The 12181-nt window shown below is 42.6% G+C and overlaps 1 protein-coding gene and 1 pseudogene across 1 annotated transcript in view; both read left to right on the top strand.

Moving 5' to 3' along the window:
• LOC126088549 (leucine-rich repeat and death domain-containing protein 1) overlaps positions 1-12181 on the top strand; it is a 212636-nt gene that overhangs the window by 109804 nt on the left and 90651 nt on the right. The window lies entirely within an intron of this gene.
• Positions 5112-5229, top strand: LOC126104268 (5S ribosomal RNA; annotated as a pseudogene).

Consider the following 12181-nt stretch of genomic DNA (forward strand, 5'->3'; position numbering starts at 1 on the left):
TTGAGAGTTGTTAGCTCTGGTACGTGCTCCGTATATTCGCCCAGTCGCTATCAGTCTGACCATTGCCGTAGTCGCAGGTTGCCACGGAAATTCTGCCGACTGCGTCGCTGGAATTAACGTCAGGCAGCGCGAGACGTGGTGTTCGTCTCCTTTTCTAAAATTCAAAAAGAGATTGTTGAAAACATATCATGTGGTGTTTCATGAAGAACAAATTCACGAGTTACTGGATAATTAAGAAAACAATGGAAAAGAGTATATGGCAGCACATGGATTTAAACTTGGTTACTTGAGGTAGCCATACATGTAGCTGCAAGTTTGACAAGCATGCGTGATCAAGTCTTTGCTGTAAACTTGCCAAACCCCTTTCGCCTCCAACCACATTAGTACCAATATAAGTATGTGATTCGAATTTGTGGAGCTCGGACGAAACTCATTTTGCCTTGGTGACGCCGAAAAAATGAGCGGAAGAGGAAACAGATATATGGTGTGAAAACAGAACAATATACAATATTTCATGTTGTCCAGTACTGTTAAAAAGCGTTTTCTGATGCAATACACACATATAAAGAGTAAAACAGTCTTCTGTACCAGTCTCCTACTGCTTTTACAAGCTAACAGTCACTCTTAGTGACCAGCTTTTGGATATTGGCAAGTTACGCTTAGTGACGATGTTGTGCTTGTTAACACTATTTTTAGATACGAATTACATTGTAAGCATGATATCACGATGGTTGCTAGTCGACCGAAGCCGATTGTCACGTAGTTGTTATTACATTATGTTGTGATTAAAATCATTAAAATATTTAAGAAATAATACGCATCGCTGTGACTCCCTCATCTGATGATGTCAGATACAGATTTAGTAATCGCGAAAGCGTTACGGAGATGACAGATAAACTCCAGTGGAAGACTCTGCAGGAGAGACGCTCAGTAGCTCGGTACGGGCTTTTGTCAAAGTTTCGAGAACATACCTTCACCGAAGAGTCAAGCAGTATATTGCTCCCTCCTACGTATATCTCGCGAAGAGACCATGAGGATAAAATCAGAGATCCTTCTTTCCACGAACAATACGAGACTGGAATAGAAGGGAGAACCGATAGAGGTACTCAAGGTACCCTCCGCCACACACCGTCAGGTGGCTTGCGGAGTATGGATGTAGATGTTATCTCCCGCCAGTTCTACATCTACATCTACATCTACATGGTTACTCTGCAATTCACACTTAAGTGCCTGGCAGAGGGTTCATCGAATCATTTTCATACTACTTCTCTACAATTCCACTCTCGAATGGCGCGTGGGAAAAAGGAACACCTAAATCTTTCCGTTCGAGCTCTGATTTCTCTTATTTTATTATGATGATCATTTCTCCCTACGTAGGTGGGTGTCAACAAAATATTTACGCGTTCGGAAGAGAAAGTTGGTGATCGAAATTTCGTAAATAGATCTCGCCGCAAAGAAACCCGCCTTTGTTTCAGTGACTGCCACCCCAACTCGCGTATCGTATCAGTGACACTCTCACCGCTAATGCGCGATAACACGAAACGAGCTGCCCTTCTTTGCACTTTTTCGATGTCCTCCTTCAATCCTACCTGGTAAGGATCCAATATTGCGCAGTAATATTCCAGCAGAGGACGGACAAGTGTAATGTAGGCTGTCTCTTTAGTGGGTTTGTCGCATCTTCTAATTGTTCTGCCAACAAATGCAGTCTTTGTTTCGTCTTTCCCATAATATTATCTATGTGGTCTTTCCAATTTAAGTTGCTCGTAATTGTAATTCCTAGGTATTTAGTCGAATTGACAGCCCTTAGATTTGTGCGATTTATCGTATACCCAAAATTTATCGGATTTCTTTTAGTACCCATGTGGATGACCTCCCACTTTTCTTTGTTTAGTTCTAATTGCCACTTTTCGCACGATACAGAAATTCTCTCTAGATCATTTTGTAATTGGAATTGATCATCTGATGCTTTTACTAGACGGTAAATTACAGTGTCATCTGCAAACAATCGTAAGGGGACGCTCAAATGATCACCTAGACCATTTATATAAATCAGGAACAGCAGAGGGTCAATGACACTACCTTGCGGAACGCCAGATATAACTTCTGCTCTACTCGATGATTTACCTTCTATCACTACGAACTGTGACCTCTCTGAGAGGAAATCACAAATCCAGTCACACAACTGAGACGATACTCCATATGCACACAATTTTATTAATAAACGCTTGTGAGGAACGGTATGAAAAGTCTTCTGGACATCTAGGAATATCGAATCGATCTGAGATCTCTTGTCGACAGCACTCATTACCTCATGGGAATAAAGAGCTAGCTGTGTTGCACAAGAACGATATTTTCTGAATCAAATGGTTCAAATGGCTCTGAGCACTATGGCACTTAACTTCTAAGGTTATCAGCCCCCTAGAACTTAGAACTAGTTAAACCTAACTAACCTAAGAACATCACACACATCCATGCCCGAGGCAGGATTCGAACCTGCGACCGTAGCGGTCGTGCGGTTCCAGACTGTAGCGCCTACAACCGCTCGGTCACCCCGGCCGGATTTTCTGAATCCGTGTTGGTTTTGTATCAATAAGTCATTTTCTTCAAGGTGATTCATAATGTTCGAGTACAGTATATGTTCCAAAATCCTACTTAAAATTGAGGTCAGTGATATGGGTCTGTAATTCAGTGGGTCACTCCTATTTCCCTTCTTGAATATTGGTGTGACCTGTGTTACTTTCCAGTCTTTAGGGACAGACCTTTCGCCAATTGAGCGGTTGTATATGATTGCTAAGAAAGGCGCTATTGCGTCTGCATACTCTGAGAGGAACCTGATTGGTATACCATCTGGACCGGAAGACTTGATTTTCTTAAGTGATTTGAGTTGTTTCGCAACACCTAAGATATCTACTTTTATGTCACTCATGCTAACAGCTGTTCTGGTTTCGAATTCTGGAATATTTACTTCGTCTTCTTTCGTGAGGAATTTCGGAAAACTGTTTTTAGTAACTCCGCTTTAGTGGCACCATCATCGGTAACATTTCCATCGCTATCGCGCAGTGACGGTATTGACTGTTTTTTGCCACTGGTGTACTTTACAGAATCTCTTTGGGTTTTCTACCATATTTTGAGACAGTGTTTCATTGTGGAAACTATTAAAAGCATCTCGCATTGACGTCCGCACTAAATTTCGAGGTTCCGTGAAACTTAACCAGTCTTGAGGATTTTGCGTTCTTCTGATTGACATGCTTTTTTCGTTGCTTCTGCAACAGTGTTCTGACGTGTTTTGTGTACCGTGGTGAATCAGTCCCGTCTCTTATTAACTTATGCGGCATGAATCTATCTATTGCTGTCGATACTGTATCTTTGAATTTGAGCCATATCTGGTCTACACTAACATAATTAGCTTGGAAGGAATGGAGACTCTCTCTTAGGAAGGCATCAAGCGAATTTATATGTGCTGTTTTAAATATATATATTTTGCGTTTATTTTTAGTGGTTTTGGTTGACATGGTTTTAAGCCATAATTTCGTATTGGTCATTGACCTGGTGCAAAACTTTCAATTGGACGCCACATCGGCGACTTGCGTGTCCCTAACCTACCCCAGTTAATAATCCAGGGAAAGGAGACACACAGTTTACAGTAGAACCCGAACCACGTGTCGTCCCCGGCGACTCCTCACATCGTTTAGTGGTGTAGGATGAGTTAAAACTCAAAGTGAAAAATCCCAGGTCCAGCCGGAATTTGATCCTGCAACCTCCCGGTTTCGTCACGTGCTTTACCGCTAGACTATCAAGAACGACTATTTCGTACTTACGAATGTTCAGTCTCTCTCTCTCTCTCTCTCTCTCTCTCTCTCTCTCTCTCTCTCTCTCTCTCCCTCCTCATCCCCCTCCACCAGATACATTCAAACACACATTACACATTCATTACGCATTCAGAAATTTTTCTATGGAGTTAAAGGAGTTGTCAACCAGTCATGATTTAAATTTGTGTTTGAAGTTAATTTTTTTAACTATTGGATTCTTTACATCACTGGGTCAAACTTTTGGTTAGATCGAAAAGTGTCATATTTAGCCGGCCGCGGTGACCGAGCGGTTCTAGGCGCTACAGTCTGAAACCGCGCAACCGCTACGGTCGCAGGTTCGAATCCTGCCTCGGGCATGGATGTGTGTGATGTCCTTAGGTTAGTTAGGTTTAAGTAATTCTAAGTTCTAGAGGACTGATGACCTAAGATTTTAAGTCCCATAGTGCTCAGAGCCATTTGTTTTTGTCATATTTAAAGAACAGCATCTTTAAGTATCAGCTGTACAAATAAACCTTTATTCTCTACCTGTTTCGTCTCTCAGATCATCATCACAGGAAGAGAAGGAGAAAACATTAGATGGAAAAGCTATTCGTGTTTCTATTAGATGGTTCGAAAGCCCACAGCGTTACAATAAGTACAGATGACCATCTATCATACACAATAACCTTATACAGCATCAAGCTGGTGTTGCAATAATATAGACCAAAGGTGAAGGAACTACCATGAAGAATGAGCTCAGGTGACAGTCGTAGACTTAGGTATCACCTCGTTACTTTCACTCTACACTCGATTCACGGTTGATCAACAGCTCAACGCCAGTCTAATCTGTCTTTCCGATGCCAACTGGGATCATTCTTCATAATGGTTTCTTCACATTTGGAAAGACATATTTGACACGCGTTGCTCTACTTACTAGCTGTGACTCGAGTGGACGATGAAAATAAAGAGGTGACATTTAAGTCTACGACCGTTTTGTAGTATTTCCAACTCGATTGACCGTGTTCTGCGGGGTCTGTAAATAATGATCTGGTTTAGCGTGACGCGGGTGTCTACCATATCCCTTGCTGTTGTGGGATGATGTATATTGGTCAGATCATCAGGACCGTCGAAACCGATGTACTGAGCATAAGCGTCACACACGCTTACAATTGCCGAGCAGATCTGCTATTATAGAACATTGTTCTGGTAATGATCATCCAGTGGAATATAACAGCACAGAGATTCTGGCGAGCGGGTTCAGCTGTTCTGACAGTCTTGTTAAGGGAGCAATTGAGATTAAATTAACAAGTGACCTCATAACTAGCTAACGGCTTTGCCGCAGTGGTAACACCGGTCCCCGTCAGATCACCGAAGTTAAGCGCTGTCGGACTGGGCCAGCACTTGGATGGGTGACCGTCCGGACTGCCGAGCGCTGTTGGCAAGCGGGGTGCACTCAGCCCTTGTGGGCAAACCGAGGAGCTACTAGATTAATAAGCAGCGGCTCCGGTCTCTTATGCTGACAAAACGGCCGGGACAGCGCTATGCTAACCACATGCCCCTCCATATCCGCATCCAGTGACACCTGTGGGCTGAGGGTGGCACGGCGGCAGTGGGTACGTTGGGCCTTCATGGTCTGTTCGGGCGGAGTTTTTTTTTTAGACCTTACAAATAGAGACGGAATTTTTGCTTGAATTATACTTAATTTCCTGCTCTAGTCCTGGTCAAACAAGAGAGGGAGAGAGTTAATGCTTCTTGCTCACCCGCTTGTAATTAATATTCACGATAGAGAGCTTCTGACGTTGGCCATCGATTGTATAGTGGGTTTCTTCCTCCATATTGAAGAACTCTGGTAATACTGCACACGGAAGAGAGTTATCTGACAACAATGCAGATTGTGCCACCAGGCCCTCAGTATATCAACCCAAAGAGAGTGATACATAAAGCACAGTCCTATTTGGGTCGTCCGTTCTCTGGTCTCACCCATTCCTCCATCCATTTATAAAAGAGACCTTTAGTTCGATAGGGAAGCAAGATGTGACCTAGCATTTTTCATTGTCTTACGTTACCCACAGATATTACACCACTCTCATATTTGTATCAGATAAAATTTTATCACAGGTTTTTATTTACTGTCACAGACATGTTACTCGACTGTAACACATCAATAACTTTTGCTGAACTTCGTACAGTATGAGGATCATTTGTAGCGAAATTGTTTGTAGATTGTCATTTGTTGTAGCCTGTCGACAGAGCCTGCAGACGAAGTCCTATTCTTTAGTTGTTGCGTAGTAACTGAACTGCTACCTTCTGGATTGTCGGCATGAAAATTAGTCAGTTAAAGTATACTTTATTCGCCGCAATTTTTATGAAGAAACTCGGAATACAGGCTAACAGAGAGCTTCTCGTACTCCTCTTGATCTAGTACAATAGGGGAGAAATATAGTTGTTTTGTTGCTATCCATTCAAGAAAAAGTAGCTGAACTCCAAGTACCGTGGTAAATAGTGCATGACCGCACTAAAAAAGGATGTGAAAATGAAATTATGTATACCAATGTTTGTGAATGAGTTATGTGCTAGCGATACAGGGCAACGAGTTGCAGTCTACCGTGCTTTGTTGGTATAATTTGAAAATGCCGTATCTCGGTCAAAGGTATTATTTTCTGGCAAATGTACGTCTCAGTTGACACAAAAAGAACGTGATTTTTATTTCTAAAACAAATTACCACTATGTGCTAGAGGTGGAAAAGAATCTACCTCATGTTACAATATGGACCAGAATGTCATCGTGACCCTTACTCGAACCCTATTTTTTTAAGAGTACGTGAATGGAAACTTCAGCTTGAACATGTTGTGGACGTGGTTAATACCTCAAGATAGAAGGCAAGGAACCATGTATCACATGTGGCTACAGCAAGAGGGAGCTCTAGCACACTTTTTTATTCAGATGTGTGAGTTCGTTGATGAACAATGTTGAGGTCACTGTACTGGGTGTGGCTCAGCAAAATCTCCAACCCGACTGAAATGACCAGCACGAAGCTCGGACTTTACCACGCCACACAACTCTTTATGGGTCGTAAAAGTCCCATGTGCCTCAAGATCGGTACAAGACTAATGTGATGTTTGTGGTGTGCACATCTCTGTCCGGCACATTTTAACAGACTGCGTTTTATACCGTGATGCAAGGGCAGAAGCACAAGTTGATGGGGATCTGCCCTGTGTTTTAGCTAACGATGAGACGTGTGTGTCTAGGGTTTTTAAGTTTTGTGATGTGTCTGGACTCTGGCCTAAACTTTTAGGCTGGAGGTTTTAGTGTATTGCAGAGTTGCTGACTCCTCCCTTTTTTTCCTTGCGGTCAGCCAGCCACTTCCATCTGCTACTTTGTTTTAGCACCCTCTACCTTCTTCTTCCTGTGTTGTCCATGTTTTACTGCTGACGCCCTGCTTCATCCCACGCTTCGGTGTGGGTGAGCACATATTTTTCAATGATTGTTCTCCGTGTTGTCTGTTCCGTTATATGTAAATGTTCTGCGTTTTTTCTTAACACCCGTCTCACTATGATACTGAACGGGCGCTGAAGACCTTGCTGTCGTGCGCCCACAAAACCCTTCTCTATCTAACTATCTAAGACTAATGAAGAACTGTGTAAAAGTGTTGAGAAAATCTTTCGAAGAGTAACTTCTGAGATGCTCTGCAGTATGTCAATGAGTACATGGTGACGCATAGATCTCTGTGTAAGGCATGATAGTGAACTATAGATCTGCTGGATATATATTTATTATATGTAAATAGTCCAATATACAATATTCTGCTTTGACGTAGGGAAACGGGAAGTTGTCGGACACACGTAGTATTTGAATGCCACCTAGCCAACATCTGTATGCATGAAATTTCCTTAAGGGGGCGTTTGTTTTTGTTTCTTGGGCCAGAAGTTGTTTGACAGTTAAGCTGCCATTTCGACAGATTCGACAGCACGAGTTGCTGACATTCCCATTTCCCATCTTCCACTGCTCAGATGGATATGTGGGCTCACGGCAGGAAGTTACTTTCCTGTGTATGATATTTTGCTGCCCATATACCAAACAAATGGTCTGATCGCGACAAAGACACGTCATAAAGGAAATCAGCACCATCAGAGAAAATTTTAGACGAGAAGGGAATAAAGGAGAGGATAGTTTGAAGTAAGTTTGGAAGGACTTAATAGATACTTCTTGTCGCAATTCGTGTGGTCCTACAGCTTCTCTCATACTATACCTTGCTTTTCAGTCAAGGGATTTAGGAGTGACAAAAAGTAAAAATACACTGCAGGTTATGAAAAGTGCAAACACTATTAAGGCTTACGACTCGGTGCCTCACTGCAGACTGGTAACGAAGGTACGAGCGGGTGGAATAGGTTCCCACATATGTGAGTATCCCAAAGACATCTGAGGAAACAGAAAACAGTTTGTTGTCCTCGAAGGCGAGTGTTCATCAGAGCCAAGTGCATCGTCAGGAGTGCCGCAGGGAAGTGTGATAGGACCGCTATTATATTCTATATTCATAGATGATTTGGCGGACACGGTGGGCAGCAATCTGCGGTTGTTTGCTGATGATGCTGTGGTGTACGGTAAGGTGTCCAAGTTGAATGTCTGCAGGAGGATACAAGATGACTTAGGCAAAATTTTTAGCTGGTGTGATGATTAGCAGTTGCCTGTACATGTAGAAAAATGTAAGGTAATGTGGATGAAAACGATAAGCAAACCCGTAATGGAAGTAAGGAAGGAAGGAAGGAAGATTGGGTTTTACATCCCGTCGACATCGAGGTCATTAGAGATGGAGCACAAGCTCGGATTGTGTCAGGGATGGGGAAGGAAATCGGCCGTGATCTTTCAAAGGAACCATCGCGGCATTTGCCAGGAGCGATTTATGGAAATTACGGAAAACCTAATTCTGCAAACCGTAATGTTCGGATACATTAATTTAAATATATGGATGTAACGTTGCAAAGCGACATGAAATGGTTTATTGGTAGAATTCTACGAAAGTATGGGTCATCTGTAAAGGAGACCACGTATAGGACGCTAGTGCGATGTATCCTTCAGTACTGTTCGAGTGTTTAGGATCCGCACCAGGTCGGATTAAAGGAAGACATAACGCATCGCAGAGACAGGCTGCTAGATTTGTTGCCGCTAGGTTCAAACAACACGCAAGTATTACTGAGAAGCTTCACGGACTCAGATGGGAATCTCTCGAGGGAAGGGGACACTATTTTCGGAGAATACTTCTGTGAAAATTTAGAGAGCCAGCATTTGGAGCTTACTGCAGAATGATTACACTGCCACCAACGTACATTTCGCGTAAAGACTACGAAGATAAGAGACGAGAAATTAGGGCTCATTTGGAGGCACATAGATATTCGTTTTTCCCTCGCTCTATGACTAGTAGTCGTACAGGGTACCCTCCGCCACGCACCGTACGGTGGCTTGCGGAGTATCTATGTAGATGTAGAAGGCACCATCAGTTGCGTAGGGGGTGGGGGTGGGGGACAAGGAGGTCTATTATGCCCCGGACGCCACTTGCAAAGGGACACGAAATGGTCTCCAAGATTTTCCGGAAAATGTATTATTAGTAGAGTAAATTCTATATGTTATACCGTCTTACTATACGTGTTTCTGTAGGGGGCGGAGGAGAGGGAGCGCTAATAAAGTGTAGAATCGTACCTCGGGTGCCGAGGACGGTGGGAGACGGGGGCAATGAAATGTTGTGACCCGGGCGCCAGTTATGTTCACTAAGCCACAGGGCAGCAAGCAACAAAATTCGAAATGGAGTGAAGTGTACTTGGATGTGCAAATGATTTGAACTTGAACACAACGGCACAAAGTAGGTAGCAGTAATCATACAGCATTGTGCCTATAATGACAGATTACACAACAGGTTTCTCATTCAAGAAATGCATTTGAGTCTTAATCTTCATGTTTCTCAAGGGTTTCTCAAGGCGTATTACTTTATCCATAAAATTGCAGGAATTGTGTCGTAATCTATGTAGATGTAGAACCATGAACCATGAACCATGGACCTTGCCGTTGGTGGGGAGGCTTGCGTGCCTCAACGATACAGATAGCCGTACCGTAGGTGCAACAACAACGGGGGGGGGGGTATCTGTTGAGAGGCCAGACAAACGTGTGGTTCCTGAAGAGGGGCAGCAGCCTTTTCAGTAGTTGCAGGGGCAACAGTCTGGATGACTGACTGATCTGGCCTTGTAACACTAACCAAACTGGCCTTGCTGTTCTGGTACTGCGAACGGCTGAAAGCAAGGGGAAACTACAGCCGTAATTTTTCCCGAGGACATGCAGCTCTACTGTACGATTAAATGATGATGGCGTCCTCTTGGGTAAAATATTCCGGAGGTAAAATAGTCCCCCATTCGGATCTCCGGGCGGGGACTACTCAGGAGGACGTCGTTACAAGGAGAAAGAAAACTGGCGTTCTACGGATCGGAGCGTGGAGTGTCAGATCCCTTAATCGGGCAGGTAGGTTAGAAAATTTAAAAAGGGAAATGGATAGGTTAAAGTTAGATATAGTGGGAATTGGTGAAGTTCGGTGGCAGGAGCAACAAGACTTTTGGTCAGGTGAATACAGGGTTATAAATACAAAATGAAATAGGGGTAATGCAGGAGTAGGTTTAATAATGAATAAAAAATAGGAGTACAGGTAAGCTACTACAAACAGCATAGTGAACGCATTATTGTGGCCAAGATAGACACGATGCCCACGCCTACTACAGTAGTACAAGTTTATATGCCAACTAGCTCTGAAGATGATGAAGAAATTGATGAAATGTACGATGAGTTAAAAGAAATTATTCAGATAGTGAAGGGAGATGAAAGTTTAATAGTCATGGGTGAGTGGAATTCGAGAGTAGGAAAAGGGAGAGAAGGAAGCATAGTACGTGAATATGGATTGGGGCCAAGGAAAGAAAGAGGAAGCTGCGTGGTAGAATTTTGTGCAGAGCATAACTTAATCATAGCTAACACTTGGTTCAAGAATCATTAAAGAAGGTTGTATACATGGAAGAACCCTGGAGATACTAAAAGGTATCAGATAGATTATATAATGGTAAGACAGAGGTGTAGGAACCAGGTTTTAAATTGTAAGACATTTCCAGGTGCAAATGTGGACTCTGACCACAATCTATTGGTTATGAACTGTAGATTAAAACTGAAGAAACCGCAAAAAGGTAGGAATTTAAGGAGATGGGACCTGGATAAACTGAAAGAACCAGAGGTTGTACAGAGTTTCAGGGAGACCATAAGGGAAAAATTCACAGGAATGGGGGAAAGAAGAACAGTAGAAGAAGAATGGGTAGCTTTGAGGGATGAAATAGTGAAGGCAGCAGAGGATCAAGTAGGTAAAAAGACGAGGGCTAGTAGAAACCCTTGGGTAACAGAAGAAATATTGAATTTAATTGATGAAAGGAGAAAATATAAAAATGCAGTAGATGAAGCAGGCAAAAAGGAATACAAACGTCTCAAAATTGATATCGACAGGAAGTGCAAAATGGCTAAGCAGGGATGGCTAGAGGACAAATGTAAGGATGTAAAGGCTTATCTCACTAGGGGTAAGATAGATACTGCCTACAGGAAAATTAAAGAGACCTTTGAAGAAAAGAGAACCACTTGTATGAATATCAAGAGCTCAGATGGAAACCTAGTTCTAAGCAAAGAAGGGAAAGCAGAAATGTGGAAGGAGTATATAGAGTGTCTATACCAGGGCGATGTACTTGAGGACAATATTATGGAAATGGAAGAGGATGTATATGAAGATGAAATGGGAGATATGATACTGCGTGAAGAGTTTGACAAAGCACTGAAAGACCTGAGTCGAAACAAGGCCCCTGGAGTAGACAACATTCCTCTAAAACTACTGATAGTCTTGGGAGAGCCAGTCCTGACAAAACTCTACTGTCTGATGAGCAAGATGTATGAGACAAGCGTAATATCCTCAGACTTCAAGAAGAATATAATACTTCCAATTCCAAAGAAAGCAGGTGTTGACAGATGTGAAAATTACCGGACTATCAGTTTAATAAGTCAAAGCAGCAAAATACTGACGCGAATTCTTTACAGACGAATGGAAAAACTGCTAGAAGCCGACCTCGGGGAAGATCAGTTTGGATTCCGTAGAAATGTTGGAACACGTGAGGCAGTACTCACCCTACGACTTATCTTAGAAGAAACATTAAGGAAAGGTAAACCTACGCTTCTAGCATTTGTAGACCTAGAAAAAGCTTTTGAAAATGTTGATTGGAATACTCTCTTTCAAATTCTGAAGGTGGCAGGGGTAAAATACAGGGAGCGAAAGGCTATTTACAATTTGTACAGAAACCAGATGGCAGTTATAAAGAGTCGAGGGGTATGA

This window comes from Schistocerca cancellata, chromosome 1 (assembly GCF_023864275.1).
Source record: "Schistocerca cancellata isolate TAMUIC-IGC-003103 chromosome 1, iqSchCanc2.1, whole genome shotgun sequence".
In the NCBI taxonomy this organism is placed as follows: domain Eukaryota; kingdom Metazoa; phylum Arthropoda; class Insecta; order Orthoptera; family Acrididae; genus Schistocerca; species Schistocerca cancellata.